At 45.5% G+C, this 12,443-nt stretch overlaps 1 long non-coding RNA gene across 3 annotated transcripts in view; it reads left to right on the forward strand.

Annotated features, from left to right (window-relative positions):
- The window catches only part of LOC149867404 (uncharacterized), a 115,780-nt gene that overhangs the window by 86,881 nt on the left and 16,456 nt on the right, over positions 1–12,443 (forward strand). For 2 of the 3 annotated variants that reach the window (XR_016442030.1, XR_016442031.1), the window contains one exon: positions 11,896–12,035. The exons of the other annotated variant lie outside the window; for it this stretch is intronic. This is a non-coding gene — a long non-coding RNA (uncharacterized LOC149867404). The remainder of the gene's footprint in view (positions 1–11,895; positions 12,036–12,443) is intronic. 3 annotated transcript variants of the gene reach the window in all.

A 12,443-nucleotide genomic window follows, 5' to 3' on the forward strand; every position in this document is an offset into this window, starting at 1 on the left:
CATCCCACAGCAGGCTTAGTTTAAAGCCCGGTGGAGCAGGTCAGCCAGCCTGGCTGAGAAGAGCCTCCTCCCCAGGGGGGAGAGGTGGAGGCCATCTCTCCCCAGCAGCTCGCTGCCCCTCTCACCAAAGAGCAGGCTGTGGTCATGGAAGCCACAGCCTTCCTGATGACACCAGCTCCACAGTCTTTGGTTCACTGCGTGGATCCTCCTCTCCCTCCTCAGCCCATAGCCGGAGACTGGGAGGATCGAACGAAAACACCACCTGAGCTCCCAGACCCCTAAGCCCTGCTCCCAAATCCCTGTAGCGCCTCATGACCTGGCTGGGGGTGCTCTGAGCCGTGTCATTGGTGCCCATGTGAATAAGAAGCATGGGATAGTGGTCTGTGGGCCGGAGGAGCTCTGGGATCCTCTCTGCAATGTCTTGGATGCAGGCCTCTGGGAAGCAGCAGACTTCCCGGGCTAAGGGGTTGGGGCGGCAGATTGCCCCCTCAGTTCCCCGTAGGATGGAGTCTCCCACAACAAACACCTTTCATTTTGTCTTGGGGAGAGCAGGGGCAGTAGCTGTGGTTGAGCCTGGGTTGCCTGTGGGAGCCGGCAACTGAGCAGGCTCTGCTGGTGCTGCAAGAGGTGCAAACCTGTTGCTAAGCTCCAGCAAGGGAGGGGCCTTGGTGCGGCGGGCCTTCGGGCCCTTGACCACCTTGGTCCATGCCCCTGACTGGGCAGAGCAGGAGGTCCCAGAGTCCTCCTTAGTCCTGGAGGGAGACGGTGCTCTACCCTGTGGTTCCCGGGGAAGAAGGGCCTGGCAGTAGGAGTCTGATCATCAAGTCTGACCCCGTGCCACGGCAGGAAAGAGTACTGGAGTCAAACAACCCCAGCAAGGTGTTCATCAAGCCTCCTCTTAAAGACCCCCAGGGTAGAAGCCAGCACCACTTCTCTTGGAAGTTGGTTCCAGACCCTAGCCACCCTGACCGTGAAGTAGCATCTCCTGATGTCTAGCCTGAATCTGCCAGCTTGTGACCGTTATTCCTAGTCACTCCTGGTATTGCTCGGGGGAACAGGGACTCCCCCAATGCCTGCTGATCCCCTCTGACTAGTTTGTAACAGGCCACTAGATCCCCCCTCAGTCCTCTCTTGTGGAGGCTGAACAGGTTCAGGTCCCATAGCCTCTCCTCATAAGGCTTGCCTTGCTGCCCCCTGATCATGCAAGTGGCCCTCCTCTGGACCCTCTCCATGTTGTTCACATCCCTCTTGAAGTGCGGCGCCCAGAAATGGACGCAGTACTCCAACTGCAGCCTGACCAGTGCTGCATAGAGGGGGAGGATTACCTCCCTGGACCTGCTCGAGATGCATCTGTGGAGATGCATGACAAGATGTGGTTGGCCTTCCTGACTGCATCCCCACACTGTTGGCCTATGTTCATCTTGGCATCAGTGATGACTCCAAGATCCTTTTCTGCCTCTGTACTGACAAGAAGGGAGTTCCCCAGCCTGTAGGTATGGTGCTGGCTCTTCCTCCTGAGGTGTATCACCTTGCATTGGTCAGTGTTGAATCCCATCCTATTCTCATCTGCCCACCCCTGTAACCTGTCTAGGTCTGATTGCAGCCTATTCCTCTCTTCTAGCATGCCAACATCCCCCCACATCTTAGTGTCATCAGCAAATTTGAACAGGGTGCTTTTTACCCCCTTGTCCAAGTCACTGATGAAGAAGTTGAACGGTGCAGGCCCGAGGACCGAGCCCTGGGGGAACCCTCTGCCCACATCCCTCCAGGTCGAAAATGACCTGTCCACCACCACTCTCTGGGTGCGACCCTCCAGCCAGTTGGCGACCCATTTGACTGTGTAGATGTCAACACCGCTGTCCCCAGTTTCTTAATGAGAATGGGGTGAGAGACAGTGTCGAAGGCCTTCCAAAATTCCAGGAAGACTTTGTCCACTGCTACCCCTGCATCTAAGGATTTGATGACCTGGTCATAGAAGGCCACTAGGTTGGTCTGACAGGACCTGCCTCTAATGAACCCATGTTGGTTGCCCCTAAGCATAATCTCCCCTACTGTTCGCTCGTGGACATGTGCCAGAATAATTCCCTCAAAAACTTGCCCAAGATTGAAGTAAGACTAACTGGCCTATAGTTTCCCAGGTCCTCCTTCCTCCCCTTTTTGAAGCTGGGAACTACATTGGCCCTTTTCCAGTCCTCTGGCACCACACCAGAGCACCATGAGTGCTCATACAGCTGTGCCAGGGGTCCTGCAATGACCTCAGCTAATTCCTTCTCAGTACTCTAGAGTGGAGATCATCCGGACTAGCTTATTTGAATACATCCAGTCCCTCTAGAAGTCCCCTGACTAGATACTCACTGACCCTTGGCCAAGTGCACCTCCCTTGGGGTCTGAGGGGGGCCCAGAGGGGGGGTGGCTGTTCTGGTCCCTGCTGAGGAAAACGGAGGCAAAGAAATCATTAACTATGTTAGCTTTGTCATCTGGTGTGACAACCAAATTTCCTAGCGTGTCCTGCAGGGGCCCCACATTACCCAGAATCTTCTTTTTGTCCCCTATATATTTAAAAAAGGACTTCTTGTTATCTTTGATCTGGGAATCTAGTCCCAGTTCCATCTTTGCCTTCCTGACTGGCCCCCTGCATCCCTGAGCAACTGCAGTATAATCCTCCCTGGTGATGGCTCTCTGGGTGTGACCCTTAAACCAATTTGCCACCCACATGACCATGTACTAATCTATGTCACAGCCTCTCAGTTTGTTTGTGAGAATAGTATGACATACTATATCAAAGGCCTTCTTAAAATCTAAGTAGATGACAACTACCTCGTCTCCTGCATCTAAGCATTTTGTGACCTGGTCATAAAAAGAAATGAGGTTAGTCAGGCAGGATCTACCTGCTATGAACCTGTGCTGGCTGCCCTTCATCATTATTTTTCCTGCTGGGCTCTCACAAATGTGATCCTTGATAATTTTTTCAAAGGTTTTCCCAAGCATAGAGGTGAGACTAACTGGCCTATAATTACTCAGATCCTCCTTCCACCCCTTCTTGAAAATAGGGAACACATTATCCCTTTTCCAGTCCTCTGGGACCATGCTCAAACAGTTGTGCCAGTGGCTCTGCTATGACACTTTACTTGTCTTTTTGTTCTGCCTTCAAAATTATCATCAGTTTATCTGGTATAATAATTTTTTTCTTATATAATAAATCCTTCTGGTTTCTTGTTTCCTTTTTGTTCACCTGAGGTAAAGAGTGATCTCTGGGCAAGTGACATTCTAGGCTATGCTAATTCTACAGAAAGGCAGACCTAAGATTTCTTTCACAACCCAAAGGAAAGCCACCTGGAGCTGGCAGAGATTCCCCTGCTGCAACTGTGAGGTCTAGTGTAAGGGTAGTGGAGCTGAGGATCGCAAGCATAAGGTGTTACCCCAGGGCAAACCTTGATCTCTTCCTCGCAGCAGGACAGCAGGGAGAAACTTATGGCTCTGGGAGTACCCTGTGGGCAGGTTTGTGACTTGAGTAAGAGTAGGTTATGCTAAAAACCAAGTTTTCTATCTTCTCCCCACCTACACAAGCATAACAATTACTTTGGGGTCTGTAAGTGTAAAAGACCAATGCCATTTGTCCTGATATAATATTGCTTTATGATGGATGCCTCTTTTTCACTGGACATCTCTTCTCAGATGTTGATAAAAATGTGTTATGTTATCTGCAAAATCACCAAGTATGTGTTATTTTCTGAGTCCCTATATTTGTGGTTAAACTGCAATTGTCAAATTACAGTTGTCCTCATGGGCTAATCCTTTACCAAGAATAGGAAGAAAATACTTATTTCTGTCTTCTTCCCTTTTTCCATCTCAGTGCCTAACTCTTTGTCTTCCGATAGGAAACCTATTGTATGGTATAGATCCACTGTATGCTAGATAAGCTTTTTTTCTGAGAGGTCTGACATTGCTCTTGATGACAAAGAAACTCCCAGCACTGGCAGTCAAATGAAGTTTTGATAATTTATTTAATTCAGAGTAACTTGTATGTGTCTATGTACTGGTTGTTGCAAAAAGAAATTAAAGAACCAACTGAAAATCCTGGCTTTGGATTTTCTTTTTCCCCCTCTTTTAGAAACACAGAATGCAGGCACTTGTATGGTAAACGATATTTGTACACCAGTGTAATTCACACTGGGATCATGAGCAGACAGATGAGTGTCTTACCCAGAGTACCAGACAGTAGACAGTTGTCCTTGACCCTGGATGCTGGTGGGCGAGGCGGGAAAAGTGGGGGGAGATAATCTCTTCGGCAAAAGGTTCCCATGGCATAGCTGAAATGGAGTGCCACTGTAAATATGCAGTATACACTGAGGCTACTACCTTTTTCCACGGGGTAACTTCACACCGAAGTACAATGACTTGTGCACATTGTATCGGTATAAAAGGGCACCTATACACGTGCAGCGAGACTGCTCCAATGCACTGTAATTACTCAGTTAATCAAGTCTGCTTAAGCATGATAATTACTGCACTCCAGTGTCATGTGCATCAGTGTCATGTGCTGAAAAATGGTGGTGGGGGTGCTTTAACTAAAGCTTGCTCAACAAACTTTAGTTAAAGCACCCCCGCAACCATTTTTCAGTGCAGGGACGCTGATACATGTGACACTACAGGAGCTTTAATTAGAGCAGCTCTCAGAGCTGCTGTAATTAAGATGCCCCTCCCCACCCCACCCCACACGCAATCCTGGAGCATGTTTATAAATGTCCAAAATGTTTTGAGTCCACATTCAGAAAATAGCACATGGGTGATATTGAATACTGAGACTGAGATGATTATTTGTGAATATTGATGAAAAAAGTTTGCTACATGCAAAGTGCACCTCAGAAAGCATCATATGCATGGTGAATAACTGCATGCACATAATAATTTCATGAAGGGGGAATAATTGCTTGCACAAATATAAACTGAGAAATGAGTGGCGAGGCTGCAGTACTGCAGAGAAGGACCTGAGGGTTCCAGTAGACCATAAGGTGAATCTGAGCCAACACTGTGCTCCTGTTGCAAAAAAAGCCAATAGCATACTAGGTTGTATTAACAGGAGCATCACTTGCAAATCAAGGGAAGTAATTCTTCCACTCTATTCAGTACTGTTGAGGCCTCACCTAGAGTACTGTGTCTAGTTTCAGGCCCCACACTTCAAGAAGGTTGTCAACAGATTGTAAAGTAGAGCAACGAAAATTATTAGGGGTAAGACTTATGAGGAAAGGCTGAAAGAAGAAGGGTTATTTGGTCTAGAGAAGAGAATACCTGAAGGGTAATTATAGAGGATGGAGATAGACTTTTATCAGTGGCCACAGGGGACCAGACTAGGAGTAACAGTTGTAGCAAATTACATTTTTTGTATTTTCTTACATATAACAAATTCTTTCTCCCTAAAAACAGCAGGGGGAAAATGGGCTGCACATTATATATGATGAAAAGAAGGGATCCCCACAGGTCCAGAAATTTGGCAGAAGTGTTGGAGTGGTAGGCAGCATTAATTGCTGCAACTTTTTCAGCAAAATTGCTGGACCTGTGGGGAGTCCCTTCCCCAACTATGTGCTGGCTGAAGCCTGCACACAGAGTCCAGGATTGTGTGCTGGCTCCTGGTCCACATGCTAAGTCAGACATGGCACATGGCTCCTGAACCACAGCATAGTCCTGGACTCAGCCTGCAGCCCCAGATACAACATTCAGGGTTGGACCCAGCATTAGATTACAGAGCTAGTGGCCAGCCCCAGACCCAACATCCAGTCCCAGACTTGGTATGCTGGGTCCCCCCTAGGAAATGGCTCTGAAGTCAGTGTGTGGCCCTGGTACTAGTGCAGTGGGTCAGCCCACAGGCTCTAGCAAGTACATGGGGCCAGCAAGAGGCTCCACTCTGTAACTGTTGTCACTCATGCACTTTTACTGAAGAAACTAAAAATCTTTTTTTTTCCCCTTTAGATTCCCCTTCAAAAATCAAGTTGCATAGGATATAGGTAAATGTGTGTGTGTGTGTGTTTGGAGATTAAAAATAACTTTCAAACAGTGAGGGTGTTCAAGTGTTGGAACAGGCTGTGGAAGGAATCTCCATCCTTGGACATTTCCAAGAGCAGGTTGGACAGACACTTCACAGGGATGGTTTGGTATGGAACAATCCATGGGGATGGACCTTGTGAGGTCCCTTCCAGCCCTACTTTCCTATGACCACCAATACTTCTGGATAAGGTCTACCTGTTTACTTCCCTGTGAGGGTTGTGAACTATATGTAATTTTCTTTCTAGGTGACCACACCTTCTCCGGTAGCCCATCATTAGTAAAGCTCTATAAGAAGCTGTATTCTCTCTAGATCCAGAGGCTCAGGACAGAAAATACTGCTAGTATAGATTCCATTTAAAATGCTCATTTTCATTGTCAGTTACTGCCACATCCCAAAAACTAAGGGAATTTGCTGCTCAGTCTCAGTGCAGACTTCTTTTCAGCCTTACCAGTTCACTTGTCACAATCCTAATCATCTCCGTATTTCACATGAAGATGATATCTTTTGAAGCTTCAACACCATGAATTGAATTCTAAGTATTGCTGAAGACACAGGGGCAAATTCAGTCATTCTTAATCTAACAAAAGTGCCATTTGAAGTCAGTGGGAGTCATGTTAGATTGAGGATTTTAAAAACTTGGCCATAAATCTTTTCAAGAACAACGTGATCTCTTTCTACATGTTTCCTATGTGTGTATTTAATTAATTTTTAAAAGTACAGTATCATCTCTTGTTCAGTATGAGTGTAGTTCATTTCTGCTTACAGATGCAACTGACTCATAAAATCCCAGCATTTTAAAATTAATTTACTAGTGATGTGTGTTTTCCTGCTTAAATATTTCTTTATATTTCTCTTTTGTCATCTTTTCTATCAACTAAGGACATGTTGATTAGAGATGGATTTGCAGTGAAGTTTGTCACAAAGTTTGTCATTTCCATCTGTCTCTGTAGATGTACTTTACAAAACAGAGCTGACACTCTGGCTACTTCTTCTCCTTCATCTGAGTCAAGCTATCTCTGCTCAGCTTATGTCCAGTGTGGCAAACCTGTTACTCTCATCATTGATACCTGATTTTTCAGTATTTTTTCTCTCTGTTACCCCCTTTCTGCAAAACCTTGCAATACTTCCACTGCATTCTATAAGTGCCCTAACCTAAGTTTAAACATCATGTACTGCTTGTTACCTGCATCATCTTTGAGTGCTCCAAAGATATATACAGTATAATAATAATATTTCATAGAGTTCTCAGCCTGATTGTAGCCTAGTCATATTAGACACTGTTAAAGGCATGACAGAACACAGCCCCCACTCTGAAAAGTTGACAATCGTAGCTTAACACAGGATGCAATAGTTGGATGAAGCAAACGGACAGCAAAAAAGGGAAAAGATCCACTGACCTCTTTCTTAACCTCTTTCGTTCTTGTATTTTGTCAGTAACCAAGAGTTAAGGTTGCCCTTGCCAGCACTTTTAGACTGTTAAGTTCAGTTTCACACAACCCTGGAAACCCAGGATCTATAGAGTAAGGTACATGACCCTCTGGATCTGGCAACAGACACCAGACATTGTCTACATGCAGTCCATCTGGGTTCGCTGTCTCAGCTTTAGGTGGAGGGTTTGCTTGGGAGAACTGTGACCATGATGAAAGATTTGTGTGGGCTCTGCCCTCTAGGAAGATTTGCCTCCGCTTCCCCATGTGTGTCCTCAAAGGAAGCATGCCTACATAGTTCAAGGAATCCAGTGTACGTCATTTCAGCACTTATTTCTGAAGGCTGTATTTATGTTTCCTGGCATGGAAATTGTTATCAGTAAGGTGGGGTGTGGGAGTAGTCTGTGGGTTTGATGGGTAAGTGAAAGTATAGTGCTAGACAGAATACTGGGTGAAGGGGTTTTAAAATTTAGCAGACATGGAGTTGCTCCTGAGTAGCAGGCTCACGAGTATTGAATTCAGATCATCTAAATGCAAATATTTCCTTAAAAAGAAGAGGAGTAACCTTTTCTGCAGTGGTCATGTGCCCTACTTGTTACCTAGTATACACTATCTGCAGAGTGTGTGTGTGTGAGAGTATGTGAGTGTGAGAGAGAGAGAGAGAGGTGGATTTATGGGCACACTGATGAAATAGAACAGAAGTATACTTGTATTGGTAGGTACCTTAACTGTTTCCCAGTTTTTGAAGATTTTGAGTTTTGCTTAATTTGGTGTTCTGGAAGGACAATCTTCCAAGAACTTTTATTGCCTATGAATGTCCTAGTACATTTAACAGAAATAAAAATGCTATTGTTGTAGGAGTTAGATGTCACTTAGGTTTGCAGTTAATGAGTCACTATGTCTCACTAATGCTAATGTAGCTGTGGAGCCTGAAGTGGTTCTCTCTGTTCCTTTAGCCTTTTGATTGTGGAGTGGGAAATGACTGCACTTTGAAATATTTGGTGGAGGTAGTGAAAGGAAGAGAAACTGCATGCAAGGCCCATGACTGAAAAGCTTGATAGTTTTATTCCTTGTTAAGTGTGAGAGAAGACTGGTTTGTCTTACCCATTTGCACCCAGTGCATTCAGATGTTCTCAGCTGAATGAGAACTGTGTATGGATATGAACAGAGCCTGAAACAATAGCTCTGGGCTGTGTGAACTCACTGTGGGTGATTTTCATCACCCCTTCCTAGGGTCAATGCTTGTAATCCTGTTATGGACCTAGCATACCTAATCTCAGTTTCTCACTCCAGTAACAGGACTGTGTTCATAGTACATGCTCCGAGTGCGCCTGTTCTCAGCTCCCCACCTAGAGGGACATGGTCCCTGCAGATGCCAGCCATGAAGGGCTGGAAGAGGGGGTCAGACCATCCAGAGCCCACCATACACATTATCCCCCTATACACCCTGCTAGCAGTGATTGATGATGATCAGAACTAAGGTGTGATCTCCAGCTATATTGGGGAAAAAACAATGGCAGGTGAAATAAAATAATGAAATGCTGTTTCTAAGAGGGCTGTGCCTCAGGAGTCTATCAGGAGGGCAAGGCCAGGGGCTCAGACCCCTCCAGAAACTGATTTTGGGTCCTATTCATTTGGGGAATAGGGAGGGGGTTCAGGTACCCAGGGACAGCAAGGCCCCTACAGTTCCTAACACTTACAGATCCTATAGGAGGGGTGAATCTGAGCCAACAATCCCTTTCCAACCCCCCACCCCTGGAAAAGGGCCAATGTGGTCCTCATTTTCAAAGAAGGGAGGAAGGAGGACTCAGGAAACTACAGGCCCATTAGCCTTACCTCAGTCCTGGAGAAGCTCTTTGAGAAAATTATCCAGGAGCACATCCGCGAGGAACCAGCAGGGGAGATCATGCTTAGGGGCAACCAACATAGGTTCATCTGAGGTAGGTCCACAGATGCATCACAAACAGGTCCAAGGAGGTGATTCTCCCCCTCTACGCAACACTGGTCAGGCCGCAGTTGGAATACTGTGTCCAGTTCTGGTCGCCGAAATTCAGGAGGGATGTGGACAGCATGGAGAGGGTCCAGAGGAAGGCCACTCATATGATCAGGGGGCAGCAGGGCAGGCCCTACAAGGAGAGGCTACAGGACCTGAGCCTGTTCAACCTCCACAAGAGAAGGCTGAGTGGGGATCTAGTGGCCATCTACAAACTGGCCAAGGGATACCAGCAGGCAATGGTAGAGTCCCTGTTCCCCCGAGCACTACTGGGAGTAACGAGGAATAATGGCCATAAGTTGACCAAGAGTAGATTCAGGCTAGATATCAGGAGGCACTACTTCACAGTCAGGGCGGCTAGGACCTGGAATCAACTTCCAAGGGAAGTGGTGCTTGCTCTTACCCTGGGGATCTTCAAAAGGAGGCTAGATAGACATCTAGCCAGGGTCATTTGACCCCAGTACCCTTTCCTGCCCATGGCAGGGGGTCAGACTAGATGATCTGCTAAGGTCCCTTCCGACCCTACCAACTATGAACCCCTGCCCCCAAACACACAGTTATCACTCTACCATCCATTTTCATGTATTCCTTCTCCTTCCCCATGCCAAAGTCCCAAACCCTGCTCTCTCTGCCCTGCCACTCCTCTGCCCGTAATCCTCTCCCCACTCCCACAGGCATTCACATGTAGACTGCTTTCTTTTTAAAAGATCATTGGGTCCTTTTTTTTGCTTATTAGCTGCACTCAGATTATATTTCCCAAAAGAAGGATCACAGGCAGATCATAGTAAGTTGTCTATAGATGATTCACCTATTTTGCCAACAGTGGAGCTGGAATTTACAGTGTCTAGTTATAGCTCAGGTTTAGTTCTAAGATCACATTCAAATGGTCTGGCTGAAATCCCTCATAGTCTTTCTCCACACTGCAATCTGTCCAAAATGTACTGATCCAGTGACTGGCTAATGATGTTTTCAGTACTGCTTACTATACGTCCTGGTTTAGCTAGGACAGTCCCAGATTTTGGAGGCTGGCTGGTGAGAGTTAAAATGAACATCCCAGAAATGCAGGGAGGCAGAGCAAAGCAGAGCAATGCAGAGTAGCATGGTATGCCAAGCAATTGGGCAGGCAGACACTGCTACCTGCTCACCCGCCTGCCCAGCACACCATGCCCCACCGCAGCCTCCAGCAACACCACTGACTTTGGAGAGCAGAGGTGAGAGGAAGGAAGTGTCCTGGATTTCCTTATGGTCAACTTATTATTCACTAGCCGATATGAATGGTAAGTGACTGTAACTGGTTGGAAAGATGATTAGAGTATGGTGTGAACCTCAGCAGGGCAGGGTGGGGGCATTGAGAGACAGAGGTTATGAAACACTGTTTTCCCCTGAGAGGCTTCTGAGGTGCAGAAACAAAGGGCCAAATTTGAATCTTTTAACTCAGCCCCAGGCATCAAAGCAAATTTTAGTACTACGTGGAGAAGCAGGGAAGCTTTAGAGAACTGGAAGAATAGCCCTTTAAAAAGAAAGGCATTGTCAATCTTAGCTGTAATAGGAGAGTTAGCACAGTCTTGTATTTTCTCATATAATCTAAAGGTGATTACCTGGGTAAGACATACATTATTAAGCAAATCCTCAGAAACTGATATGCAGAGAAGTGCTGTGACTTGTCCCAAACTGCATAATAGAATGGCCAGCTTAAATAGCAAAGCCAGTAGGTAGAATCCAATTTTCTTGATTCTCAGTAGAAAACATTAGCCTTTGGACCTTACTGCCATCTCCCCCACCCAGGTCTTTGAAATACCTTAGCAGCAGAACAGCAAAAGGAATTTAGATGGCATACTCAACAGTATTCAGTTTAATTCCTCACATCCAAATGGTATATTACAAGTCACTAGCTTGGAGCTTGGCTCATCTAATTTTACACACTAAAATGCTACATCTGGAGTTGAGAATATACTATTTTTATTGGTTAATGTTCACATTTTATGACTTCAGTTAAATCGTGTGGATAAATACACATGCATACCTCATTTGGTTGTTCATTTACAACCAGGGAATTGAACCAGTCTGTTGGTGGTTCTGTTCATTCAAGATATTTCAGTTTTTCTTGGAGCAAGGACCCACAACTACATTTGTGTTTGTACAGTGCCAGCAGGAACCTAATTCTGATGTATGCCTCTACAACCTACTGTAATATAAATATGAAATGAAAGTTGCAAATTCCTATAAAGTAAGGTGCAATTTGAATGGATGTAGAAACAAATGGGATTTTTCTGAAGATCCATGACAGGAATTATTGATGTGTCTGTCTAATGTGTTATTCTCTTGGCAGATAGCCTAGTGCTTAGGGGACATCTGAGAATTGTAGCATGCTGTTAGTGTTCTTTCTATGCAATTCCATGACACTTACAAACTGGTCAGTTTTTGCCCTGCAGGTTACTCATAACTTTCATTGACATTAGTAGAAGAAGCTGCTCGTATCCTGCCCACAATCTAAGAGAACTAAGTTCTTGTTCTACTTACATTGGGATAAGAATATGCACAAAGGCAGTTACCACAAAGCAACCAGTAACAGGTAAAGCCTCATCCTCTTCTACACCCCCTTATCCCCTGAAAAGTTCTTCCTATGTCCATACCTCTGTTTATGGCTGAGCTAGCTTCAATTCTTAAAAAAAGCGATCATCTATATTCACTATACAAAGTGATGTGGTAGTATTTTTTTAAGATAAATTACTTGGCCTTGGATTGCACAGCTAGTCCTCAGTGGGCTGGTCTATACGAGATATTTACTGCATAGTTGATTAACTGCATAGCAAATGTCTCAGTGTTTACACATGCATCCCTATTAGGGCGCACAAAACTAATAAACTCCTCTGCAAGGTAGTACTTGTAAATACTAGTACTAACCCTGCTCCTAAGTTTATTTATACACAGTAGTGCAGGTGTAGAAGCTGACCAGATGGCTGGGGCAAAAGTGTGCTTC

This window comes from Crocodylus siamensis, chromosome 4 (assembly GCF_052110815.1).
Source record: "Crocodylus siamensis isolate JL-2025a chromosome 4, ASM5211081v1, whole genome shotgun sequence".
NCBI classification, from domain to species: Eukaryota; Metazoa; Chordata; order Crocodylia; family Crocodylidae; genus Crocodylus; species Crocodylus siamensis.